The 11581-nt window shown below is 53.4% G+C and overlaps 1 long non-coding RNA gene across 1 annotated transcript; it reads left to right on the top strand.

Moving 5' to 3' along the window:
• The first annotated feature begins 3627 nt into the window (after positions 1-3627).
• LOC121095854 lies at positions 3628-10166 on the top strand. Its single transcript, XR_005830228.1, has 2 exons — positions 3628-4588; positions 7986-10166. It is a non-coding gene; the product is annotated as an uncharacterized LOC121095854 (long non-coding RNA).
• Positions 10167-11581: the final 1415 nt, after the last annotated feature.

The following is an 11581-nucleotide window of genomic DNA, read 5'->3' as shown; positions in this document are numbered from 1 at the left end:
CAGCAGGCGATCTTCCTTTGATCCTTCTTCCTTGATGAGTCACCAGTTTAGCAAAGCATACGCTTAAGTGACTCACTGAGTCCACTTGATTCCCCTTACACTGGCACCAGGTTCTCTTTGTCATGGGGAAAAAGTTATTCCGCACGAAGCTGGCTGTGTTTCTGCTCTTCTGGGCTTGTGCACGGCAGGGTGAGTTTACAGTTCCTTTCCTAGAGAAGAGCACACATTTCCCTGCATATTTCGTATTTATCTTCCAGTAAGAATTAGTATTTAAGAAAAAAGGTCGACATACTCCAGACAAAGCTACCTTTGTGTTTTCTGGAGACTTGCTGTGCTCAAAAGCTTTCTGTGCATCCTTGTAGCATTTGAAGCCTGACACAGAGCAATGAAACACAGTTCATCCCGAGGGAGCTGTGTAGTGAGGATCAGCTTCCCCTGGATTTTCATAAGCCACGGAACTGGGTATTCAGCTGTTTGCATTACTCCAGTAGTCTAATTTGTGTGTAAAAAAATTTGTAATTTTTAGTCCATTCATCTTACAGAAGATCTATTGCGGTATTTCTATTCTTAGGTGCCCTTTGAAAGTAAGGCTGTCTCTTCAGCCCCATCCTACTCCAGTGCTTATCAGCCAGCCAGTGGCCACGTGCAGCAGCTTCGAACAAATCCAGGGGTCTGGATTTGGGGTTGAATAGCTTTTTTGGGGAAAGTGGTTGCAGAACAGCTACTGTATGCAATGACCTTGTGTCATGTTAGGTAGGAGTGATTCCCCACCATTCCCAGTCCCTTCCACCTCGTTTATAGGGTACCTCTCGTGTGCACCACTGGATTTGTGCAGAAAAGCCTTGAAAGCTTGGAGCATCTCTTTTCCCAGGGGTATGAGCCTGCAGGCGAGTTTCCCTTGCAGGCACGGAGCAGACAAGAGCTGGATTGCTTGCATTCAACTTGCTGTTCTTAAGGAATCACTGGAATATGAATAGGATCCTTATCACACCAGGTTCATCCAAAGGACAAGGCCGTATTAATTGTTTGCAGAACTGCAGCAAATAAACAGCATTCCTCCTGATTCCTTATTTGCCTGCTCTAACTCCAATGGCCAACCCAAGCAGAGGCCACAGAGCTTGGCAGCAGGGGGGGGCGACAGCCTTTGGCAAGTATTGGACGGTGCCCAGCTTCCCAGGTGGCGTGAGCAAGCACTATGGAAACAACTTCTGGCTGGAGACTTTAAATTATGTGTTTGGGAGAGAAAAAAAACCCCAGCGTCTATCACATCTGGGGGTCTCAGTGCAGAGGGGAGACCTGTTGTGAAGAAGGCTTTTTTCCTTGAAGACATTTGCCATGCTTTGGAGTTAGGTGAGGAAAATGGACAGCAATAATATATGTGATATATCACATAAGGGATGTGATATAACAGTAATAAAATAGAAATGTGGGTCTTGGCGCCCTTCCCAGGCCAGGACTAGCATCCTAAAGCTTAAGGGCTGGAATACAAGAGGCCAAAAGCTGTAATGACTTTCTGTGCCCCAGGAAAAAAGCAGGTGACACAGGGCATGGCCAGAGCTCTCAACACCTGACATCCCCATTGCTTCTGGAAAGTTCTCTGCCTAAAGAGGAGAGGGAAAAACTGCAAGCATCTTCCTTTGTCTCAGTGCGGACTGGATGGCCGAAACCACTTGTTATTCCAACCGGACTGCCTTGTCCAGCCATCGTTGCTCTCCAGAGCATGTCTGGGTGGTTTCTTTGCTGATGGGCAGCCAGGGGTCTGCCCCATGGAGCACGTTGCTGCTGGGGCTGGAGGCTCGGGGGCTGAGCTCACGGGGAAGGAAGGGCGCTTGCTTGGTGCGCTGCATGGCAAAAGCTAGCGTTGATGTTGGCCAGGCTGCCGGCTCACCAGAAGGGCTCACGTCTGCAAAATTTTGATCTAGGGCTAAATTTAAACACCAAAATGTAGCATTTAGAAGCCCAGAGAATAGCCCAGCCCTTTTCTCCAGTGGCTGCCTCTAGCCAGCCCTTCCTTTGGCAAAGAAGAACCTTTTGTTTTCCTAGGACTCTGGGCCAGCTTGGAATAATAACACCAGCGAAACCCTCCCTGCCCAGCACAATGAAGCAGCGCTCTCAATTCCCAGATGTGCAGGAGGGAAGTGCCCAGCGTGTCTCTTCCTGATGTTTCTCTTCCAGATGTGTATCGGCAGGGAGCCGGAGGCAGCCTGTTGCCAGCCGGGAAGTGGGCTGGGGAGCGGGCAGTGGAGTTTTCCCCTGGAAACCCTCTGGATCTCACTGCTTGTGGCTGGGCGAAGCGGTTTGGGCTGCCCTGCCAGCTATTCAGCTGGTTTGCAACAGCTTGAGCGGGCTCCTTCTGTGCTCCAGCAAAGGTGAGGATGCCTTCCCTCCTAGACATGTCCTCATCCTCAGAGAGCCCTTGGTCCCCATCTTCCCCTCCTCAAACAGCCCTTGGTCCTCATCATCTCCTCCTGAGCAACACCAGTGATGGTGGACTCTATCAAAAGTCCCGCAGGCAACTTGATAGGACAGGGAGACCCATCACCAAGAGACTCATCCCTCTGCTCAGTCCTCAAGTCCCGAGGTCAGGGGTCTACATGAAACAGTCTGATGCGTGAAGCCTTGTGCCAAGGTCATGCTGAGCAAGTCTCAAGGAGCTACCAGCTCTGCATGAATTTGGAGATTGGAGCCTGTCCCCTGGGGATGAGGTCAGGGGTGTCTCAGGTTGAACTGACCTGTGGAAGGTACTTTTTTGGGTAACGCCCTGGGCAGAGGGGTTCAGGCAGCGCAGGAAGGGGCTGCCCGTGGGCATAGCTGCCTCTCAGGGTGCCGGCAGGTGATGCAAGCCAGGGCACCACATCGCGTGACCTGGTTTGGCCGTACTTACATGGTGGAAAATTCCTGCCCATGGGCAACATCCCTCTGCCTTTATTTTTAAGCAGTTTGCTAAGGACGCGGCTAACGCACAGAGATAGTAGGTGCTGACAGGAGCCTGGCTGCTAACTGGGTTTTTGCCCGGACTTACATGATATTTATAATTAAAGGAAGGAGGGAGGGGGGTTTGGTGGAGGAAGGGGACAAAGCACACAGATGTGATGGGAGAGACCAAGCTTGCAGAGGAGCTGGGGCTCTCCAAGGAGGTCACAGGAAGGGATGCTTACACTAAAAATCAGCATCACGATTACTCATATCCATGGCATCAGCGTGGGTTCCCTCCCAAGTCATCGGCGTGCCAGGGAGGTTGAGGACAGGGTGTTCTCACGTGTGGGATGGGGATCCAGCCCCTGCACCGTGTCAGAGCTGCCCCGTGCAGCAACAGTGCTGAGCACTGGGAGAGGTCACCTTAAATCTGAGGGTGCTCATGGCATTTTCCTGCTGCCTGCAGAGGCTCTCTGCTCTTCCTTTTCACATCCTTCCCTTCCCTTTCTCTTTCTCCCTTATTTTATGCAGCAGTACTCACCACTCGTGTTCCCAGAGCCCACCCAGCTGGGGTGGGTGCCATGCTGACCCTTTGCAAATCCCACCGTTTATTTCCAAAGGTTTTTTTGCCCAAGTTCAATTTTCCACTGGGTGGCAAAGATGCTTTGTTTGGCTCTTTGTTTACAAGGGGAAAATGCATACCAGAAAAAAACCCAGTAGGTGTGGGTTAACTTTCAGCTTGAAGCCGTTTCACTTCCCACGAAGGAATGGTGCAAGTGCCTCAGGTCAAACACATGCACGAGTCTTTGCAAGATTAGGTCTTGTAGTTTGCCTTCCTGAATGTGTAAATATAGCTGAGGGAAACCTTCGCCCTGGTGGCAACTCAGAATAGTTTCCAGCCTATCTTAGAAAGCAATCAAATAAAAACCAGAAAGAATCAGACACACAAAACCCTCGGATAGATGTAAACGATCTTTCTTAAGAAGGGATGTATTTAAAACAAATCAGGGAGCAATACCAGGAGCCCTATGGAGATGCCGGACATCTGAAATCTCACACTGGAAGGTGTTACATGAATGAGGGGAATTCAGGTGGGTCAGCGGGTAAAGACCAGCTGTGGGTGATGCTGTTTTAAAAAGGGAGGGAGAATAAATGTTTTACACTGGGCTGTAGGGCCAGGGCTGTGCTGTGCCTGGCAGGGAGCTGCTTATTGCTTGCTGCTGGTTATGCGATCCCCATCCAGAACAGCTCACATCTGCAAGCAGGGCACGTGGGCTGAGGAGTGCTCGGAACCGGCATCTGCAAGAGCTCATCTCCCTCTGCCCTGCGCCGCTGATATCAGAGGCGTGGAGGGGCTCGGGGAAGAGGACTGCGAGCAAGCTAGCGGCAAGCCGTGCCTTCTGCATGCCCCTGAGTATTGAGGCTGAAGGAGCTGGATCTCCAAACAGAGGCACGGTTCCCAGTTGGGCTGGCATTCCCATTTCTCAGGGGTGTTGCTGGGATGTTAATGGGGATGCAGGAGAGGCTGGCTGGGAGAAACCCAGGTGGCTGCTTTTCCCAGGCTCCCCGGCAGTGATGTATCTGCCCAGTTCCAGCCCTTCTGCTCAGTGTCCCATCCCACTGTGGTGGCATGCCAGCAAGACGATCGCCAGCAAAGTGTTATCGCCAACAGGTAGGTGGTAGCCCTTGGGCACTCTAGCATCTCACTGAGTCAGCTGGCCCAGATATGGGGGGAAAAAAAAAAAAAAAGAGAGATGGGACCTACCAACACAGTAACTGCCACCCCAAAACCTGCTGATGCTGACAGGGAGAAGAGATGTTGGCAGGGCTGCAGGAACAGCCTGAACTTGATCTGAGAGGCTGCATTCAGGTGCTGTGCAGGGAAGATCTCCAGGCTGAGTTTCTGGGTAGCAGGGTGCAGTGTCAGAGATCTGCAGTGTGTCCATCCATGGCCCAGGGGAGGCAGGAAAATCTTCCTCCTCTACTCTGTCTGCCAGATGGAGGGAAGGCATTGCAGCACCCTCAAACCCCAGCGCTCTGGGGCTGCAGACTGCTCTCCTAGCGCCTGGGTTTGCGAGTGATGCTCAGGGTTTGTGGCTGACTCACACCGTTTCCCTGCACCGGTAAAGGGTTCCTGTACCACTTAGGCACTCTGGACTCCGGGACTTTATTCATCCCAGAGTGGCTGGCTGGGGCTTTGGTGTCCCCTGAGTGGCCCAAAGGCACAAGGGAGGAGGAAACCCAGGATTTAATCATCCCATGGGAGGTCTGGAGATCTCCCACAGGGCCACCACCTCTGCTTTAAATTCAAAGATGGGAAAAGTTAGAGTTAAGAGGAGGGGAAGAAGAATAAAAAAAGGGATGGGGCCAGCCCTGTGCTGGAGATGGGAGGCGTATGGCCAGGGGAGGACGGTGAGGAAGGGGGTGGGTGATCCCATCAGCCAGTTGGGTAATAATGACGGTGGTCACGTGTGGAGATCTGCTTTAGGCACAGCTCGTGTGTTTGTGCGGCACAGGGAGGGGGTGTGAAATCAGCTCCCACTTCCAGGAATCCTCCCGGCACAGGATACACGGTGGGGAGCTGGTAAACATGATACAACCGCTGGCCTGTAACTCAATCAGCTTCCTGCGTTAGCTGCTCCCTGCCTGGGGACCTCACTAGCCTAACGGCTTCTTGGGGTGCCAGTGCATGGGATGGCATGTTCCAGGGCATGGGGCATTGCCAGTGGTGCGTCAGGAGTGACGGGAAGGCAGAGGGGAGTTTGCCACAAGGGTCTGGGGACAGGGCAGCTTCTCCAGCCCAGGACGGATGGATATTCCTCGGGTACAGCCTGGGTCCAGCTGCTACTTGCAAACCCTCTCTGGCCTCAGCCACGGGCTCCCAAGGTCATAAATAGCCACTTGGCAGAGGAGCAAACATCTCCCCCAGCCTCCCCTTCCCACCTCCCCGTGCTGGCAGCAGCGGGGGCGGCGGGTCACAGCCTGCACCCATTCACAGATAACAGCGGCTCTCGGTGCCGGCTGCCAGCACGCCTCGAGCTGCTCCTAATGTGCCCGCTCACAGAGAGACATCTCCATCTCGCTTGGGCTTTCTGCCCCCCTCCCTCCCCTGCCGCTCGGCAGAGCTTGTTTATTGCTGTGTGCAGGGAAACCATGACCTCCGCTGCCTGCCGTCCCCTTCGGCCGCCCGTCCCCGGGAGCAGCAGTGTCCTAGCGTGCCAGCTGGGGACACGCGAGGGGACACCCGCCGCTGCGCAGGGGCCGAGGCAGGGCAAGGTGGCTGGGTCCTGAGTTTGCTGTGTCCCCAGATGCAAGAGGAGTGGGGGGTGGGAATGGGGATTTCACAATCACAAGTGATGCCGATTAGACCAGTTAAAACCTCCGTGCAGGGGCTGAGTATTGATGAGCCCAAGACCCGGGGAGGTAGGAACGGGGGTGAAACAAGTTAATACAGAGCATAAAGCTGTGCAGGTGAGGGTGGGGGAGAAAAGCTTCAGCTGCTGCTTCAGACCTTGTCTGAAGTGGCAGAGGAGGAGATGGCTGGGAGCAAGGACACCGTGAGGGTGAGATGCTCTCGGTGGCTCAGGATGGGCTCCCCACGGCACAGGGGACCACTGTGCCCTCTTGCCCAGCCTGGCCTCCTGCAGCAGTCAGCTTTGGATGAGAGGGGTGACAGGGTGGTCAGAGGGATGGGAGAACCCAGGGGACGGAGGAAGAGCTTGGCTTGTCTGGCTTAGCAAAGCAGGGGGCATGAGGGGGACACAGAGCCTGCCTCATCCCTACCCCATGCCCAGGTCTTCAGCAAATTGGCCCCAATCAATTTCTAAACATACTCTTCAGCTAAGATGGGAGAAGAACATGATCTAGCTTTTTTTTTTTTTTTTTTTTTTTTTTTTTAGCCCTCAGCTTGATTTCTTTCACAAAGGAGGAGGCAGGCAGGGGAGGCAGAGCTTGGCCAAGCAGCCCTCTGTGGGAAATGGGGTGGGTTTCGTGCCGCCCGCTGGTTTATTTGTATTTTTAGAGCGTGCTGCAGGCACAAGGTCGCCAAAGTGAGTGAAATTCCACCCTGGAGCCTAGAGCACCTCCCTCGTCCCCATCCCTCTCCTTGGGACTGTGCTGGAGTCAACAGCTGAGCTGGGGCTCAAGTGTCCCGGCCGCGACAGCGCCTGGCTGAGGCGAGGGGCTCAGGGCAGCTGGGTAGGTGGGTGCCAGGGCTCTGGGTGGAAGAGCTGGGGACCAGCAAGGTGGTGGGCAGAGGTCAGCCCTCCTGCTGTTATCCCTCCTAGAGAGCCCCTGGGAGTGAGGGTCTGGCTGTGACATGCTGGAGACCCCATCCCAGGGTGGCACAGGGTGTCCGAGGGCTCTTGGTGCAAGTGATCTCAGCGGGGGATTTGTTTGGTAGGACAATGGACACCCTGCCCCGAGGGGATGGGCATGCTGAGATGAGACTGGGACAAACTGGGGAGCTCAAATAGGTCTAGGAAGAGGCCAGGGTATACCCTGCTTGCTCAATGGAGCGATGAGCTGGCAGTGTGGTGAGTCAAAAGCTGAGGAGAGGGGAAAACCCGAACGAATGGGAATGTGTGGGGGTTTCAAATGGCACCACACATCTCCTTGAGAACACACCTCCAGTCTCTTCTTCTCCAGTAACAAGTGATGCAAGGGAAGCATCTGGCTAGGTTTTGGGCTCAACAGCGAGTGAGTCAGGCGGGCGGGAGTCCCACCTCTTGAATCACGGCTGGCAGCACTGCCAGACATGACCCCAGTGCTGGGAGCAACCCCTGCCCACTTCCACTTGCGAGGGATGGTGAGGTCATAGCCCCCATGGGCTGGCTGCAGGCAAAAATCATCTCTTTATGAGCTAAACCTGAAATAAATGAGAAACTGTCCCCTGGGATGCTGATCCAACCAGAAAATGTAGCAAGAGATGCTTCCAGAAAGAGCAGAAAGTGTCAGATCATTGCTGTAAGGCAAGAAATCTAGCAATTAGGACAAGCAAGATGTTGTTTGAGAGCTGCTCCTTCAGAGGTGTGAAATGCTTTCCTCTGCTTTTTCTGATGATCTTCTAGGAGATGGTTTTCCCTGCTTGAGCTGCCCAAATGCTTGGCATCACCCGGTTCAGGCAGCCCGAGCACCCAGTGGTGGTCACCTACGGAGGGGGCCAGTTGTTTTCACCCAGAGATACACACACTGATGGAAGTCAGCAGGACCAACATTTAAATCACAGCCTGAACCTCAAAGGTAGGGATGAGGATGCCTGCATGAGGGAGCTGAACCCCAGGAGAAGGGGATGCAAGGTGCTGCTGTTATTGCTAGAAACATGGTGCGGCTGCCAGGGCTGCGGCTTTGATCTTGGACTTAGGGACCAGGATCTCTTTTCTGAGCCATCCTTCCTTGCTGTGGTGGCATGGGATGATGTGATGAGGAGAGGATGGCTGGCTTTGCAGGGCAGTAAGAGTGGGCAGGGGATGCCCCATGGACATGCTGAGTCCTTTCTTCCCGTCCATGCTGAGAGCAAGGGTTCCCCTCCACCCTGTGCCCACACCTCACCTCCAACACACTACAGTTTTGAGGTGATTTTTCCCCTCTAATACACAACCCAGTGCCTGCCTGCACCTCCTAGATGTCTTACTGCCAGTCCATAGCTCTGCTCTGGGGCATCCCCTCTGTGGTTTTTGGTTTTTGTTTTTTTTTTTTTTTTTCCAGGCCTTGTTCTCAAAGATAATCCCTGTTTTTTCCAAAGCAGGCTGTTTCCTCTAATAGCAAGCACCCAGCAGCCAGCAGCTGAAGGCTCAGTTGCTTTGCCTTGTGCCCAAAACTTTCCGCTTATGCTTTTTGTCTTTCCAGCCGAGGGAAGCGCCTGCCTTCCCTAGCCTCTCGCCTGCAGAAGCGTGCGGGAAACGTCTGCCCTCCTGTGTTCAAAGTCCCCTCCAAAGAGAAGCCGAGGGTGCACTGACCTCACGGGATAAATATTTTCCATGACATCTCCTTCCGACATCTCCTTTCGGGCTCTGCACCTATAGCTGACCCAGCTCCGGGTCCCTGCCCGAGCTCGGCGGGTGCCGGGAACGGGGCTGGGCTCTGCCTTCTCCTTATTCCCTACACGGCCCCACGCAACGTCCCTGCATGAAGGTTTCAGTGACCTCTCTGGAACCCCTTCCAGGGATCCTCTGGCCAACGAGGCAGCTCATGGGCCAGTGCTGCTCGCCGTAGACGCTGAAGCCTGCTGGCTTGCTGTGATGGTTTCTCCAACACTCCCCCTCGCCCACTCGCAGCTATAACGCGGCTGTGGTCATGGGCTGCTGCCAAGGCAGCTGGGATGCTGGAGGCAGCAGCCTTAGAGCAGGCGCGAAGTGTCCGTGGGCCAGAGGTGGGATGCAGGGAGGTTGTTTTGAAGTGGGAGCAACTTGTCACCAGGCAAAGCAGGGGGACACTTACTGACTCTGTATCCTCGCCGCTCACCCAGTTGAGTGTCGGATGTTCCAACAGGTATTGTCCACCTCCAGCCTCTTACTGCTCTTGCTGCACAGCTTTCCCTTACAGGCTCCTCTTCCTGACAGCACTTTTCTCAAGGGGACCATCACATCTGGCGCTGATCCCTGGTGCGTCTTGGCAGCTGGATTTACAGCACAGGTACTGCAGAGCCCAGGGCTCTTCGTGGGTGAGGTCTATTTTATTTGCAGCCACCAAAAGGTCGGTGGCTTTCTGTTGGCTTGCTAAGAGGAGATGCTGCGGTCATTCTCCTGCCAGGGCTTTTCAAACCACGTGCCGATTCCTGTGCCCAGTGTGGTGTCCTGAGGGGGACCGGGGATTTCATGCTGCTGTGCATAGAACTGGATCCCTTAGAATTGGATCCCTACCCCCCTGTCTTGTGGAATAGGGAGAAAACACTATATCCTGCCAGAAAGAGTGCCAAGTGTGTGGCACACACCAAGAGGTGTCAAAAAATGCTCATGTCAGTCCCACAGGCAGCTCTGTGCCTTCTGTGTTGGCCGTGTAGGGAAAATTACCCAAACAATTTGCTGTGGGCATTTCAGAGCCCCTTATTTCTAGGGTAGGGTTTCAACTGCAATAAAAGGGCCTCTGCAAGTGAGGCAAGAACAGCTACACCTGCCCTTCTGGTAGCTCCTCCCCAGTTTGTATAAAAGATACCAGTGTTTCCCAGTTCTTTGGCATGGGAGAAGTGCCATTCTTATCTATAGGGTTATTAGTGCTGGAAAGAAAATTAATATTAAACATCTCTTACCCTGGGTGGTTGTACAGGTTCTTTTTTTTGGCAATATATATATATTTTTTAACAGATCTCTTGTTGGCAGCCAGGGGAAGTATTTTCCACTTCTTGCCTGGTGGTAACTTCACAGGAACACTTAAGGGTGCGGTGGAGTGCTTGGCTGGACCAGAGCTGAACCAGCCTGTGACTTCCAGATATTGTCCTGCCCCTGGTGCAGAGCAGGTGAGGGACCTCCTGCTGCCATCCCATTCTCTTGCAGAAATGCGTGTGTGTGGTGCCCAGCACTCCCCTACGGCAGCAAGCCGCAATGCTCTCGCGCTGAAGCATCAAACATGCAGGCTGCTTTCAATGAGCCGTAAAAGATCGTGAGCTCACTTGCCTGTGCACTGAAGATGCATATGTCACTGTCACATTTTTGCACCTATTTTTGTCTGCATCTTGGAGGAGACAGGTATCCTCGGTCTTAAGAAAGTGCTGCACTCCTCCTTGCAAATACCAGGGTGCATCTTGGCTCCTGGGAGGACGTGAAGGCTGTTACAGCACATCCCACGTGAAGGTGACATGGATTCGCCCCAGTGATGGGGAAATGTCTCTGCTGGAAGTGCCCGCCTGTTGGGCATGGCAGACTTAGGGGGGCAAACATGCCTCGTATATTAAAGGCTGACACTTAGCTGGATGTATAGGTTTTCCCAGAGGCCTGGGGCTGCCCTGGGGCTGCTGCTGTGTCTCCTCGCATTGCTGGGCAGAGGAAGCTGCAGCTAACCTCACCGCAAACACAAATTAGTTGGTTTTTGTTGCTTTTTGGGTTGGGTTCTTTTTTTTCGGTTTTCTGTGTTCAGTTTGAACAATAAAACATCTGTTCCTGAGCCCAGCAGCTGGACCAAAATGAAATGACGTTAGCATCAATTATCCTCCGGGATGAGGAGGCTGATGGGAGAATGGTGCAGATTTCTTTAACACTGAATAACAAATGAGAACAGCAGCTTGGCTAGGTGGCTCGTGTTCCTGGAGAGTCTCCAAACAACCCACCCACTTGAACCCTTGCATTGGGGCAACCACTGTTGTGCACCACAGCTCCAGGTACCAAACATCAGCTACTGGGTGAGTGGGGGAGATGCTTTTGCAATGACTGGGGAGTAAGACCCTTTTGTGGTAGAAGGACTTATGGATACTGCAGTGGCAGAGATTTTTTCTGAATGCTCCAACCTGATACAAAATCAAAGCGTAGGGGCTTTTTTGGGGGGATGTTAAGGGGGGCTGCATGTGTACCCAACCTCCTGCTAGGCCAGCATGGTGAGCCCCAGCTGGGACATCACCTATGGTGGGCGCAGGCAGCCAGCCTGGAGCAGAGCTGGGGTTCACAGAGGGGTGGGATGATGCAGAATCACATTCCCTGGGTACAGAAAGGGGCTATTAATGGGGAGAAAGCGGGGG

The sequence above is a fragment of the Falco naumanni genome, chromosome 11, assembly GCF_017639655.2.
Source record: "Falco naumanni isolate bFalNau1 chromosome 11, bFalNau1.pat, whole genome shotgun sequence".
NCBI classification, from domain to species: Eukaryota; Metazoa; Chordata; class Aves; order Falconiformes; family Falconidae; genus Falco; species Falco naumanni.
The sequence above is the reverse complement of the archived record's forward strand: the minus strand, read 5'-3'. Positions and strand labels throughout refer to the sequence as shown.